Source organism: Ptychodera flava, chromosome 12 (genome assembly GCF_041260155.1).
Source record: "Ptychodera flava strain L36383 chromosome 12, AS_Pfla_20210202, whole genome shotgun sequence".
Lineage (NCBI taxonomy): Eukaryota > Metazoa > Hemichordata > Enteropneusta > Ptychoderidae > Ptychodera > Ptychodera flava.
Genome location: NC_091939.1, coordinates 41288198 through 41300673, shown reverse-complemented (window position 1 = coordinate 41300673; position 12476 = coordinate 41288198). Strand labels below are relative to the sequence as shown.

General features: G+C 37.5%; 1 long non-coding RNA gene across 1 annotated transcript; it reads right to left on the bottom strand.

Moving 5' to 3' along the window:
* Nucleotides 1-8463: 8463 nt before the first annotated feature.
* LOC139145911 (uncharacterized) lies at nucleotides 8464-11046 on the bottom strand. Its single transcript, XR_011555045.1, has 2 exons — nucleotides 10896-11046; nucleotides 8464-9297 (listed from the first exon to the last, which is right to left on the bottom strand). It is a non-coding gene; the product is annotated as an uncharacterized lncRNA (long non-coding RNA).
* Nucleotides 11047-12476: the final 1430 nt, after the last annotated feature.

The window sequence follows — 12476 nt, the reverse complement described above, 5'->3', positions numbered from 1 at the left end:
ATGCAAAGGAGACTGACTCGCCCTGACTCGCCCTAATTACCTCTGTTCAGCATACACATATACCAAACACAAACTGAAAATATTGTTGGATTGTTGCTTCGCTTCAGATTCAAAATGATTCAACACAACCATGCATGAAACATAATGCCAAGACCAATATAGAATGGTTATAAAAATGTACATCCCAAAATTAACATGTTTCTGTGGGAAACTTGCTACATACATTGCTGAGAACATACTTTGACAAAACTTGAGAAATATACCTTAACAAATTAATTATCATACATCTTTCCACAATTTGAATATATCTTAATAACTACCTCAAAAACCTTAAGTTAATACTGTAAAATCCTAAACTTCACACAGAAAATTCATGAAGAATCATTTTGAGGTATCTCAAGTAAAATAGACTGTAAAATCAATGAAATGAGACTATTGGCAGTAAATTTTTTTGAAGACATGTTGTTTAATTTTGTCTCTACACTTAGATTTCAAAAATGTTATGCAGGCAAGCACAAAACGCAGTGTTTATCGGTATAGAAAGGTAAACAAAGGGACCTAACAGCCGATATAGCTCTACTATATTATGTAAATAACTATTTGTGACACATGTTGATGAGGGTGGAAAATTGCCCTAAATTACAAATATGAAATTTGGATACAATTTTAACAAACTTGACTGAGGTCATCCAAAGGAACATGAATACCAATTTTTGAAGAAATTGGAAAAGGGGTTTCAGAGAAGATGATTTTTGTCTAAGAAATGAAAAAAATTGATGAAGGTGGAATCGATATCACTGACAGGGTTCGCGCTAACGTTCGCCACAGTCGCAAATTGCGAATAAATGTCCAATGTGGCAAAAAAAAATTGCTACGCCTTCGCCACGCATGGCGAAAGCTCGTGACCAGGTGCCGTGTTGGGATCATTGACCCTGGACGGCTTCGAAAGTCATGTCAGTCCAGCGATCCCAGACCGATGGTTTTCCTGAAGGACCAAGAATTTCGACATGCGGGTGTTCATTGTGATCGATCCAATATGTACTGGATTATTTATGTAGCCTACTATTCCAACAACTAGTCGTTTTTACAAATAAGTCTACGTTATTTTCCGCAATCCAGATTTTCCAGCACAAACGCTGCAAGCATCGTACGAAACATTTGACCACGTACGTCGCGTCAGGATGCAAGCATGAAGGGTAATTTGAGTTCACGCTGGCCAGCATAGCAGCCACAACTTTAGCCCTGCATGCCTGGAGGCCGTATAACGCCGGGAACACACAGACCTGTACGCAGGGCTACCACAACTTATTCCAAACAGCGTGCACAATCGTTAATCACGCCGGACGGTTCAGCAAGGTTTTTGTCTGTGCATGGAAGTATAAAATGTGAGACTACAGATGAGTCAGTTGATCATATATTTGTCGTATTGACGAACTGCTCTTTTGATTTTTCACTGAGTTTGCGAATTTAATTAATTTTCAAAACCTAAACAATGTTTTAATACCAATAGTTTTCTTTGATACTTTATGGACAATGCTTTGCATAGTCAGGCAATCACTGTAATTTTATCCATATCACCAGATAACGGTACAAAGCAGTTTTTAAATCATGTAAAAAATAAAAAAGAGGAACAATTATGGGCAATGATTAGACTTTGATGACTTTTTATAACATGTTGTGCAGGTTTTGTTCCAAGAACTCTATTTGTTGTTTGTGTCATAATAAAGGTTAAAAATAAACAGAATTTTTTGTCCCTGTCTAGAAAGAGAGGGGTCAATTTATTCACCAGCATGCATGAAATATAGATCTGAACAGAGTTAAGACCAATTTTTGTTTAATAAATATTTTTTAATTGAAGGACATACAACTGTCACAAAGGACCTGGAGTTTTACCTGCTGCTGGTCATTATTATCTGCAGCTATAAAATTGGCAGAAAATGTGCTCAGCAGTTTATCTGTCAAGGAATTTAAGTGTATGTACAACAGCCCTTGCCCAACATTTGGATAACAAGTCATTGACAATGACATAGTCCCCACTTGTAATAGGAGTATTAGTCTTGAGGGGGCAGGGAAATGAGGTCATTAAGAAGTATCACTAAAGTGTATATGTTCAGATCTATGGACACATAGGTCTATGTCATTGTTCCCAATTTGAAACAAGAGGCATGTCTAAGTTATGGTTAAAATCGGGAAAAAAGATCAAACCTCTAGCTGTATTGGCCAGCCAAGAAATACATATGTGCATAATAAATGAGGTACAAGATGTGACATCTTAAGGTCTATTATCCTATCAAAATTGAAGCGTAAAGAACTTGTGATTACTGAGTTATGCATATATATGCATATTCAAGGTCAAAGGTCATCAAGGTCACGTGACATTTTGAAAAAAAACATTGTATTGCTAATTAATCCATATATGCCAAAATTCAGACCTCTAGCTCTATTGGCTTGCCCACAATTATATATGGGCATAATTAACGAGCCAAGGTCACGTGACATTTTGTCAAAAAAATTGTATTGCTAAGGTATCCCTATATACCAAAATCAGACCTCTAGCTCTATTCGCTCACTCAAAATTAGATATGTGCATAATTAATGAGGTACAATATGTGGCGTCATAAGGTGTCCCATCATACCGAATATGAAGGGTGTAGAACTTGTGGTTCCTGAGTTATGCACAAATATGTATATTTGAGGTCAAAGGTCATTGACATCACTTGACATTTTGTCAAAAAAATTGTATTGCTAAGTTATCCCTATATACCAAAAATCAGACCTCTAGCTCTATTGGCTCGCTCAAAATTAGATATGCACATAATTAATGAGGTACAATATGTGGCGTCATAAGGTGTCCCATCATACCAAATATGAAGGGTGTAGCATTAGTGATTACTGAGTTATGGACAAATATGTATATTTGAGGTTAAAGGTCACCAAGGTCACGTGACATTTTGTCAAAAAAATTGTATTGCTAAGTTATCCATATATACCAAAAATCTGACCTCTAGCTCTATTGGCTCGCTCAAAATTAGATATGCACATAATTAATGAGGTACAATATGTGGCGTCATAGGGTGTCCCATCATACCATATATGAAAGGTTTACCACTTGTGGTTACTGAGTTATGGACAAATATGTATATTCGAGGTCAAAGGTCACCAAGGTCACATGACATTTTGTCTCAGTGTCTGAGATATCTGTGTGAACGGATGGACTCACGGACTGACATGACCCAATCTATGAGCCCCCTGGACTTTATCTGTGGGGACTAAAAACTGTGTCACTGCATCCTTTTTGCAATATGAATACGATGAGAAACTAAATTTTTATTTATCTTGGAGCCTATGTACTGCCTTATACATGGGAGTCTATGGACTTCCTTATACATGGGAGTCTATGGACTTCCTTATACATGGGAGTCTATGGACTGCCTTATACATGGGAGTCTATGGTCTGCCTTATACATGGGAGTCTATGGACTTCCTTATACATGGGAGTCTATGGACTGCCTTATACATGGGAGTCTATGGACTGCCTTATACATGGGAGTCTATGGACTGCCTTATACATGGGAGCTATGGACTGCCTTATACATGGGAGTCTATTGGACTGCCTTATACATGGGAGTCTATGGACTGCCTTATACATGGGAGTCTATGGACTGCCTTATACATGGGAGTCTATGGACTGCCTTATACATGGGAGTCTATGGATCTGCCTTATACATGGGAGTCTATGGACTGCCTTATACATGGGAGTCTATGGACTGCCTTATACATGGGAGTCTATGGACTGCCTTATACATGGGAGTCTATGGTCTGCCTTATACATGGGAGTCTATGGACTGCCTATACATGGGAGTCTATGGTCTGCCTTATACATGGGAGTCTATGGTCTGCCTTATACATGGGAGTCTATGGTCTGCCTTATACATGGGAGTCTATGGTCTGCCTTATACATGGGAGTTATGGAGGTGAAAACTAAAAAGTCCTCTACCACGGCCAAATTTGATTGCATTGTGAAACAAATCGACGTGCATCTGTATGAGGTATGGTACTATCCTTGTACCAAGTTTGAACGAAATCGCTCCAGGCGTCTCTGAGATATCTGCGTGAACGGACGGACGCACGGACGGACGGACGGACGCACGGACGCACGCACGGACATGACCAAACCTATAAGTCCCCCCGGACGGTGTCCGTGGGGACTAATAAAGTACAAACGTTATTGAAAATAGGGTTTGTGCAATTTGTATGTGAAATTGATTTGTTGGGTGTGGCTAATAAAAATTGCTTGTGGCTAAAAAAATTTTGATCATTTTAGCCATACTAACAGACTGTGGCTACAATGAAAAAATTCCTAGCGCCAACACTGACTGACAGCTCACTTCGGTGGACTGACAAAAAATACTGTCAAGGACAGTGTGCTCATATTCAGTTTGAATTGGTCCATTCAAGAAATATTTAAACCAGAAAAACAAGAATGATAAATAAGGTCTGAAACTTTAGATACTGGAGGTCGACTTTAGCAACATGCATAGCAGAGGAATGTTTCAACACAGTCCCTCTTATTTTGAGCAGGTCTGCCAATATGTGACAGTTCATGAAAGATGACAGGAAATGACTCATAAGATGTTTCAGTTACTGCCACCACTCCTACACATAATAGGTACACTAACCAAATAGCTTAGAGATCATAGAAGATCTGACTCAGTTACTACCACCCCTTCTGCACATTTGCAGGAGTTCCTGTTTTTCTTACCTCATTTGCATATTTTTTACACTGACATGTTCATTTGAACATCACATCTCAACCCCTGGGTCTACCTGTACACCAAATACTAAGATGATAGGTGTGCGGTTTAGGAGCTTTTGCATCGGACAGACATACATCTGCACATACATACATACATACATACAACAGACAGACCCCACCGACTCATCATATAAGCTCTTTTTGGTATTTATATACACACCAATTATGAGCTAAAAATTCATTAAATATGCAAATCAGCAGTTAATTGACATAACACTTAGACGTTATTACCCAATACCGCCTGTTTCTGTGTCATATCAGCATGAGTTTCATTTGTGCTGCATCAGACACGAGACGAAGTCGAGTGTCTGACGCAGCACAAATGACACTCATGCTGATATGACACAAGGAACTGGCGATATTGGGTATTCACCAATTTATCATACACCCATGCCCATAATTTTACTAATAGTGCGAAAAACCTCAAATTTTGAGGCTTTAATGCCTTGCGCATAAATATCAGAATATGTATGTGAACAGGCTTCATTCATAAAGTATACGACGGAGTCAACATCACGCGTGACATGGCTACAAGTCCTCCATATCTCAGTGAACCCCAAGAAGAAAGACATCGGGATTCAAAAATCGTCATACAGAAGGAGCATTTTTAAAGTGCAATATGCTATTATGCCATTTTTTTTTACGCTGCTTACCAACAAACTGCTAAAATGCAGTTTGGGAGAACTCAAAACCCAATGACGTTTATCGTGCATATATCTCAATGTTCACGGTGAAGTATCACGGCTGATATTTTACAGTGAACGTCACTAGGATAAAGCAATATGGGCATGGGTATATGATAATGCTACATATCTTTGCATGCAATATCAATACTGGAAGATCAACGTCTGTACCAAGTTGCATCAATTTTGATACAGCATTTCTTGACCTATCATACTAACTATGAGAGTTGATCAAATAAGTAAATTAGCAATCAATTGACATGATACTGCTTAAAGGGACAAAATCGCCCATTTTTTCATGAATTTTGTTTGATACGAGACACTATTTATATTGTTTGACATGTTGAAAGATACTGAATGAATGGGTGACCATTGGTGTATTTGACCTAGGTTTTAGACAAACTTAATGAAACCATCGTAAAAATGAATCAATGGTCATGACCATTTATTCATTTTCACGATAGTTTCATGCATCGTGTCTAAAACCTAGGTCGAAAACACACATGGTCACCCATTCAGTCAGTATCTTTCAACATGTCAAACAATATAAGTAGTGTCTTGTATCAAACAATGAAAAATGGCTGTATCAATGTATCTACCGGTATCTATGATGGGGATGCTTTATTAAATCCACCAATTTTCAGTTTGGCCAATTTTTGGAACAATAAATGAAATTCCCCCACACCTTCGTAAGAAGCACATGGTCATGGGTGGTTGTGGTCGGTTTATCAAAACCTAGAATAAACACCTTTTTAAAGCCCTTTGTTGATGAATTGGTGGATTTAACAACAAATGGTATTCAGTCAGGTATTGGGGTCAGCAAAGTCACGGCATTGTGTCTGAGACACTGGTTCTTTCTGGTGTTTGGTTTATACCATTTAATAAGTGAGAGTGTGACTCAGCATAAGATTCATAAGCTGATGGAAGTTTAGGCATAATTGTCTTGATGACTCAAAGACTCTACCGGTATGGTATTCGTCATCGCATGTCCACTCATTAATACATTTTGCCAGCTCTGTTAGCCATACTGGTCCTCTGTGGGCAACTTTTGGTGATGTAATAGTATGCATAGATATGTAGAAGTATCATGTTAATTAACTGCTAATTTGCATATTTAATGAATTTTTGTAATTAGGTTATATGTCAAGAAATGGGTCATCAAATTTCATGAAACTTGGTAAAGATGTTGAGCTCCATCCCAATAGCTTCTATTGCTTTAACATTTGAATAAAGACATTTATCGGTAACATTCAAATTAATCGTTGATTTGCATATTTAATTTCTTGGTATCACTACTTGTTTCATCTTGATGACACTTTGCCAAAAATGACAAACATTGCCCCAAAATTACAAAATTGTAGATTGCATCTTAATTTGAATATATATCACATATTTCTCATTCCTATGAACCTGTAAACCAAATATCAAAGCTGTCAGACAAGTGGTTTGATGAAACAAATTTTTGACCAAAATGACAAAAATACAGTCAAGGACACTATGTGCTCACATTCGGTTTGAATAGGTCCATTCAAGAAATATTTAAATCAGAAAAACAAGAATGACAAAAGCAAATAAGATCTGCAACTTAGGTACTGGAGGTCATTTTTTGGAACATGCATATCAACTTCTATAGCAATGGGACAAGCAGATCCTTCATACATATGCAAATGTCAACAAATAAGTCATTGCTGATGACACAGTCCCCACTCGCACCATAATTGACATGCACATGCACACTACAATACAATGTCTGTGTGCCAAGTTTGAACAAAATCGGTTCAGGGATATTCACAACAAAATGGTGTCCGGAGACCATATTGGATTGTATTGCAAAATAAATTGACGTTCATGTGTATGGCACAGTACTTTATCCTTGCACACAGTTTGAAGAAAATCGGCTCAGGGGTGACAGAGAAAGGGCTGTTGATGGATGGATGGATGGGACCCAAGTTCTTGCTGGACTGCGTCCCCAGGGACTAAAAAAGTCAGACTAAAAAAGTCAGCCAGAGAAGGCTTGACAAAAAGAAAAGATGGGAGAATGGGGAAAAAATAAAGAAACGGGAAAAAATAATGTGCAAAGGATCTGGTAAAAAATAATGCTACCTCATCAATCTTCTACACCCTAGCCCCTCCTGAATATCAAATGTTCCTACCCCTTTGTATTGACCATTTTACATGAACAGCTACAATGGCCAGATGGCTATCAGACAAGTAATTTTGAGAACAATTTTTCTTGACCAAAAATGACACAGTAAAATTGTCTTAAAAATACAAATTTGTATATTTCAGGACAACTCCCACATATCTAATTATTGTCATCTCTGCGCAACTGTATACCAAATATAAAAGCTGTCTGTCTAGTGGCTTGAAAAAGAAAATATTTTGAAGAATTTTTGACCAAAAATGACAAAAATTGCCAAAAGAAAGTAATTTTTCCAATTTTGTCGAAATTTCAACAAATGTAAAGGGTAACACCCTTGCGAACCTCCAACCCAAATTTGAGAGCAATGGGGCTGGCGGTTTCAGAGAAGAATAATTTTTACTTAAAATGAGGAAAATAACAAAAAAATGCTGCAAAAATACAAAATTCAAGATATCTTCACCATATGCATGAAACTGTATGAGGTCCAACTAAGTTACTTGCATACTAATTTTCGATGCAATCAAAACATCAGTTCTTGAGTTAGTAATTTTTTTACTGTTTTCACATATTTTAAGCTCATTTGCATAATGTGGGCACTGCAAACTTCATTTGAACGAAATCCGATCTACAGCCCAGGATGCATCCACACACTAGATACCAAGCAAAAAAAGTGCAGCAGGGTGCATGAGTTTTTGATGTTTACGGACATACTGTACGTACACACATACATACATACATTATGGAAATTGTGTAAAGTGTGAACGTACAATCCATTCACAGACTGTGATATGCAATAAAAGACGAAGTTTTACAACAGTATCTCTACTGAGTAAACCGATTATTTATATCAACCACGTTTACAGTCTATCGGTACATACATTCTTATCATTGATCATGGCTTCTAGCGCTTCTGCTCCCCATAACCGCAAGCTGTTGTCCGTTCAAGACAAGCTCCACAGTATCAACTGTAGCGAAGGTGAGGAGGTTACAAACTTGTCGCGTGAGTATTGTGTTCCAAAGAGCAGCATATTGATATTCAAAGGCAAGGAGGAGTTACGCGAGTACGTCCACAAGTATTGCAACAAAGATGCGATGCGCTGGGGATGAGTGGGCATACTCAGAAATGTAGGTCAGGGAACCAGACTAGACTAGGAGGAGATAGCGCAACCAACCATCAAAAAAGAAATTCACTTGGTCCTGCCATGATTACAGGTGGCAAATATTCCAAGTGCGACGATATGTTTATGTTCGTTCTTCATAATAATGAACACTTCAATTTAACGAACAATTTCTATGTACCCCATCATGATCGTCATAGCGAGGGTCTACTGTATCTATTTAACAACCTCAATACATGTACATCACTATGAAACTGTTTCTTGTGACTGTTAATTTTATACAAAATGTTGTGTGGTACACTTGTCAATGTTTCTAGGGTTTTCAATTTTTTGATTATCACACATATTGTGTGGTTCCTTACTCGTATGGCATCAAACCAACCTGGTCTTGAAACTGCAATTTCCTATAAAAACTTTCAAAAGTCTTATGGCTATTTTCCCACTGTCAAGCTCCTTTCTCCTGCAGGATTCTATACAATGATAGTCATCTGTTATTCAGTGATGGGATATATCCATAACATGCCAAAGTTGTCCATACTGTAGAAATTTAAAAAAAGACAGTATATGAACAAGGAGCATAGCATACAATTTTTCACAAGACAAAGTACACAAATTGGAGCTAAAGCTGTTCCTTTAATGATCTCAGGAACTGAAATGTGTCATATTCACAATAGCTTAAAATGCGCGTTTATCTGCCATTTTTGAAGCATCCATAGCATTGACATTGCGGACTACAGGGAAAGACACTTATTTATTTATTTATTTATCCACTTGCCCTTCGTGCAAGTGGGGGGTTAAGTTCACTTGCCCGAATTGGAAAACCACTTGCCCAGTAAAATTTTGTGGTTTGAAAAAAGCAAAAGCAGTGATTTTTTATTTCACACACTTTATTTCAAAAACTTTATCATATTATTCATCAAACTTCATGATGTGTAGTGAAAAATGTCAGTCACTCTCTAACTATTCCCCCCAGACTTCCAAGAGTGCTGGACATTTCATTAATATTCATGATCATGGATATTCATGGAAAAAATATACTATTTAATATGCTTGTATGTTTACTTTCTTAGGTCTAAAATAATGCACAAATAATAACAGCCACTTCCACTGTACCTTCAAGGTATTTTTTCAGTTTTAACTGAACTACACAGAAAGAAAAAATCTTTAGATGTTATGAAGGAATGTTTTGAAGCTTCTGAAAAATAATATACTTCTTTGTCATGTTTTTACACTGCGTATATCATCATACCATCCCTCATCCCTGTCATCTTTGCATGCAGTCTTTCGATCCACAATGCCACCAGTGAATGCCAGTCACTGAACTGAACATTGCATTGTAGAGTACGTTTTAGTAAGTCTTATTTTTTGGTGCTAATTTTATTTTTATAGTGTTGTAAACATTCATACAAAACACAAAAGCTTCGTGTGTGTCTCCTTTTTGATCGTAGTCTACAGACATGTGACACCATAACCTTGTCTTGTGAGGGCAAGGAACTTTGTGGACGTACGCTCAACCAGCGTACGGTAATTAACCGATGAAAACGATCATGCAATTTTGTGAAAAACTTTATGCTAGTTCTCACAATGACATAAAATGATATTATTTGTCGGTGTTCCCACATAAGAAAATCGATCTCATGGATTTATTCGTAGGTAATTATTTTTTCACTTGTCCCGTCGGGCAAGTGGCATCGGCGTTTCACTTGCCCGAATGCGACTTTCACTTGCCCCGGGCAATCGGACAACCGTCGTTAGTGTCTTTCCATGGACTACTTTACCGATGCCAAGTACACTTAAAAAACTTTGTTAAATTGCTACAATGTTGCAGAAGTATAAAACAAATTTTGGCGCCGGCGCGAAGCCATCGATTGCCTATCGGCCAAGCCCGGGACGTGCACCATTTTTGTAAAAAAGGTTTAGTCCAGATTTCATAAAAATGACGTTCGTTATAACAAAATGGCCAAACTTCGTATCAAGTATTTTCTTTTAAATTGAAAACTCAGTGATGAATAGATCGAACAAAGATCTCAGCCGTCATAGAGGTATGTACTCGCACGGCATCATATAGGACGTATTGAAGAAACTATCACGACGTCACACATAATAATAATGTAGAAAGTTTAGTCAATTCTTACCGTATTTTTACTGCCAGTCCCCTTGTCGTTGACCTCTAGTAGTTTATCTCATTCACTTTATCATGGAATCAAACTCTTCGCCTATGAACAGTCTCGTGAATATTGCCGTAGACGTATCTTTTAGTTTACCAGTGACAGCGCGGCGGCCATAGTCCCGGTCACAGTCCCTCTATCCACGGTAGACAGACAACTGCGTGACCTCTGATGTTTTTTCAAACATCTTATTTCATCGCAAACATATACTTCTCAACTCGTTAATTCATTGCGATTCGACATCTGGTCTTTGGATAAAAAAATACGAGCTAGCGACGTTCTTCTACGAGGCCGGTTCCGGGGCTTCAGCTGGTTCTCGATCACGGCTTTACATTAGCGTACTCCGTACATACTGTGTACAGCACTACGTGACTGTCATTTACCGTGTTGACTCACGCCACTAGCTTGGTCTTATCGATTCATCTTCGCTGGAATAAGTCTTATCCGAAGAAAGTATTCGTTCCTTTAAATGATGGAAGGAATCCAAGGACATCCTCATTCAAAAAATGTAATTTCGAGATAGTTTGTTTACCAGACGACTACCTGCGGTCAGCCAGCAGCTTGTGAAGTAAACATGCGCGCGCAGATGGTGAGGTCAGAGGTCATGAACTGCACTGCTGTCAATCACAACCGTAAACCAACGCAAATAAGCGTAGTTTTAGAGCTTTGATGAACAAAAAGTCGTCAAAAAATTCTGATTGCTTAAAATAAAGCTTTTTGGCAAAAAATATGGTAACCGATTAAAGAAATAAAATATTACTGCAACAGTGTTGAGTAAACATAAATCTTTTCATTGTTTGTGTAGGCCTAATATTTTTGATTTACACATTCTGGTGTGTTTTTCTATAAAAATACTTTTTCTCAATATATTTTGATAGAGGTTTTCATGGAACATACACAAACTTCAATAGAAAATATCCTGTTGAGATCACCCTTGACCCAAAATGCAATAAATTTAACTGTTTCGGGCAGAATTTTCAAACATCTTGCAGAGTTTTAACTTTCCAAAAATATGGTTAACATGATCTTAAATGGGTATTTTGATTTTCTCAATGTTAGAAATTTTCTCGTTTGCAACATCAAACACCTTGCAATTTCTTGATTAAACTTATATTGAGGATATTTTTCTTGAATCAAGAAAAATATTCCCATTACTTGTCAGCTCAATACCAAACATAATCTTGCTAGAATGGTAAACATGATCTTAAATCTAGATATTGAATTCTTCACTCTTTGACCACCATGTTTTTTCTGCCTAAATTTTTTAAGCAAAATTTTTCATATTTTCTTTCATTTTTAGCTCACATTTGGTATACCAATGTGAGGTTATCGTATAAGCTGAATCAGTTCATTTGCATCCGATTTGCATGTTTGTATGTATGTATGTATGTATGTATGTATGTACGTATTACAGTATGTATGTATGTATGTATGTCCGTCCACATCAAAAACACCTAAACCGCTGCACCTACTGTCTTAGTATTTGGTGTACAGGTGCACCTAGGGATGGAGATGTGAATTTGTTCAAATTAACTTGTCAGTGTCAAA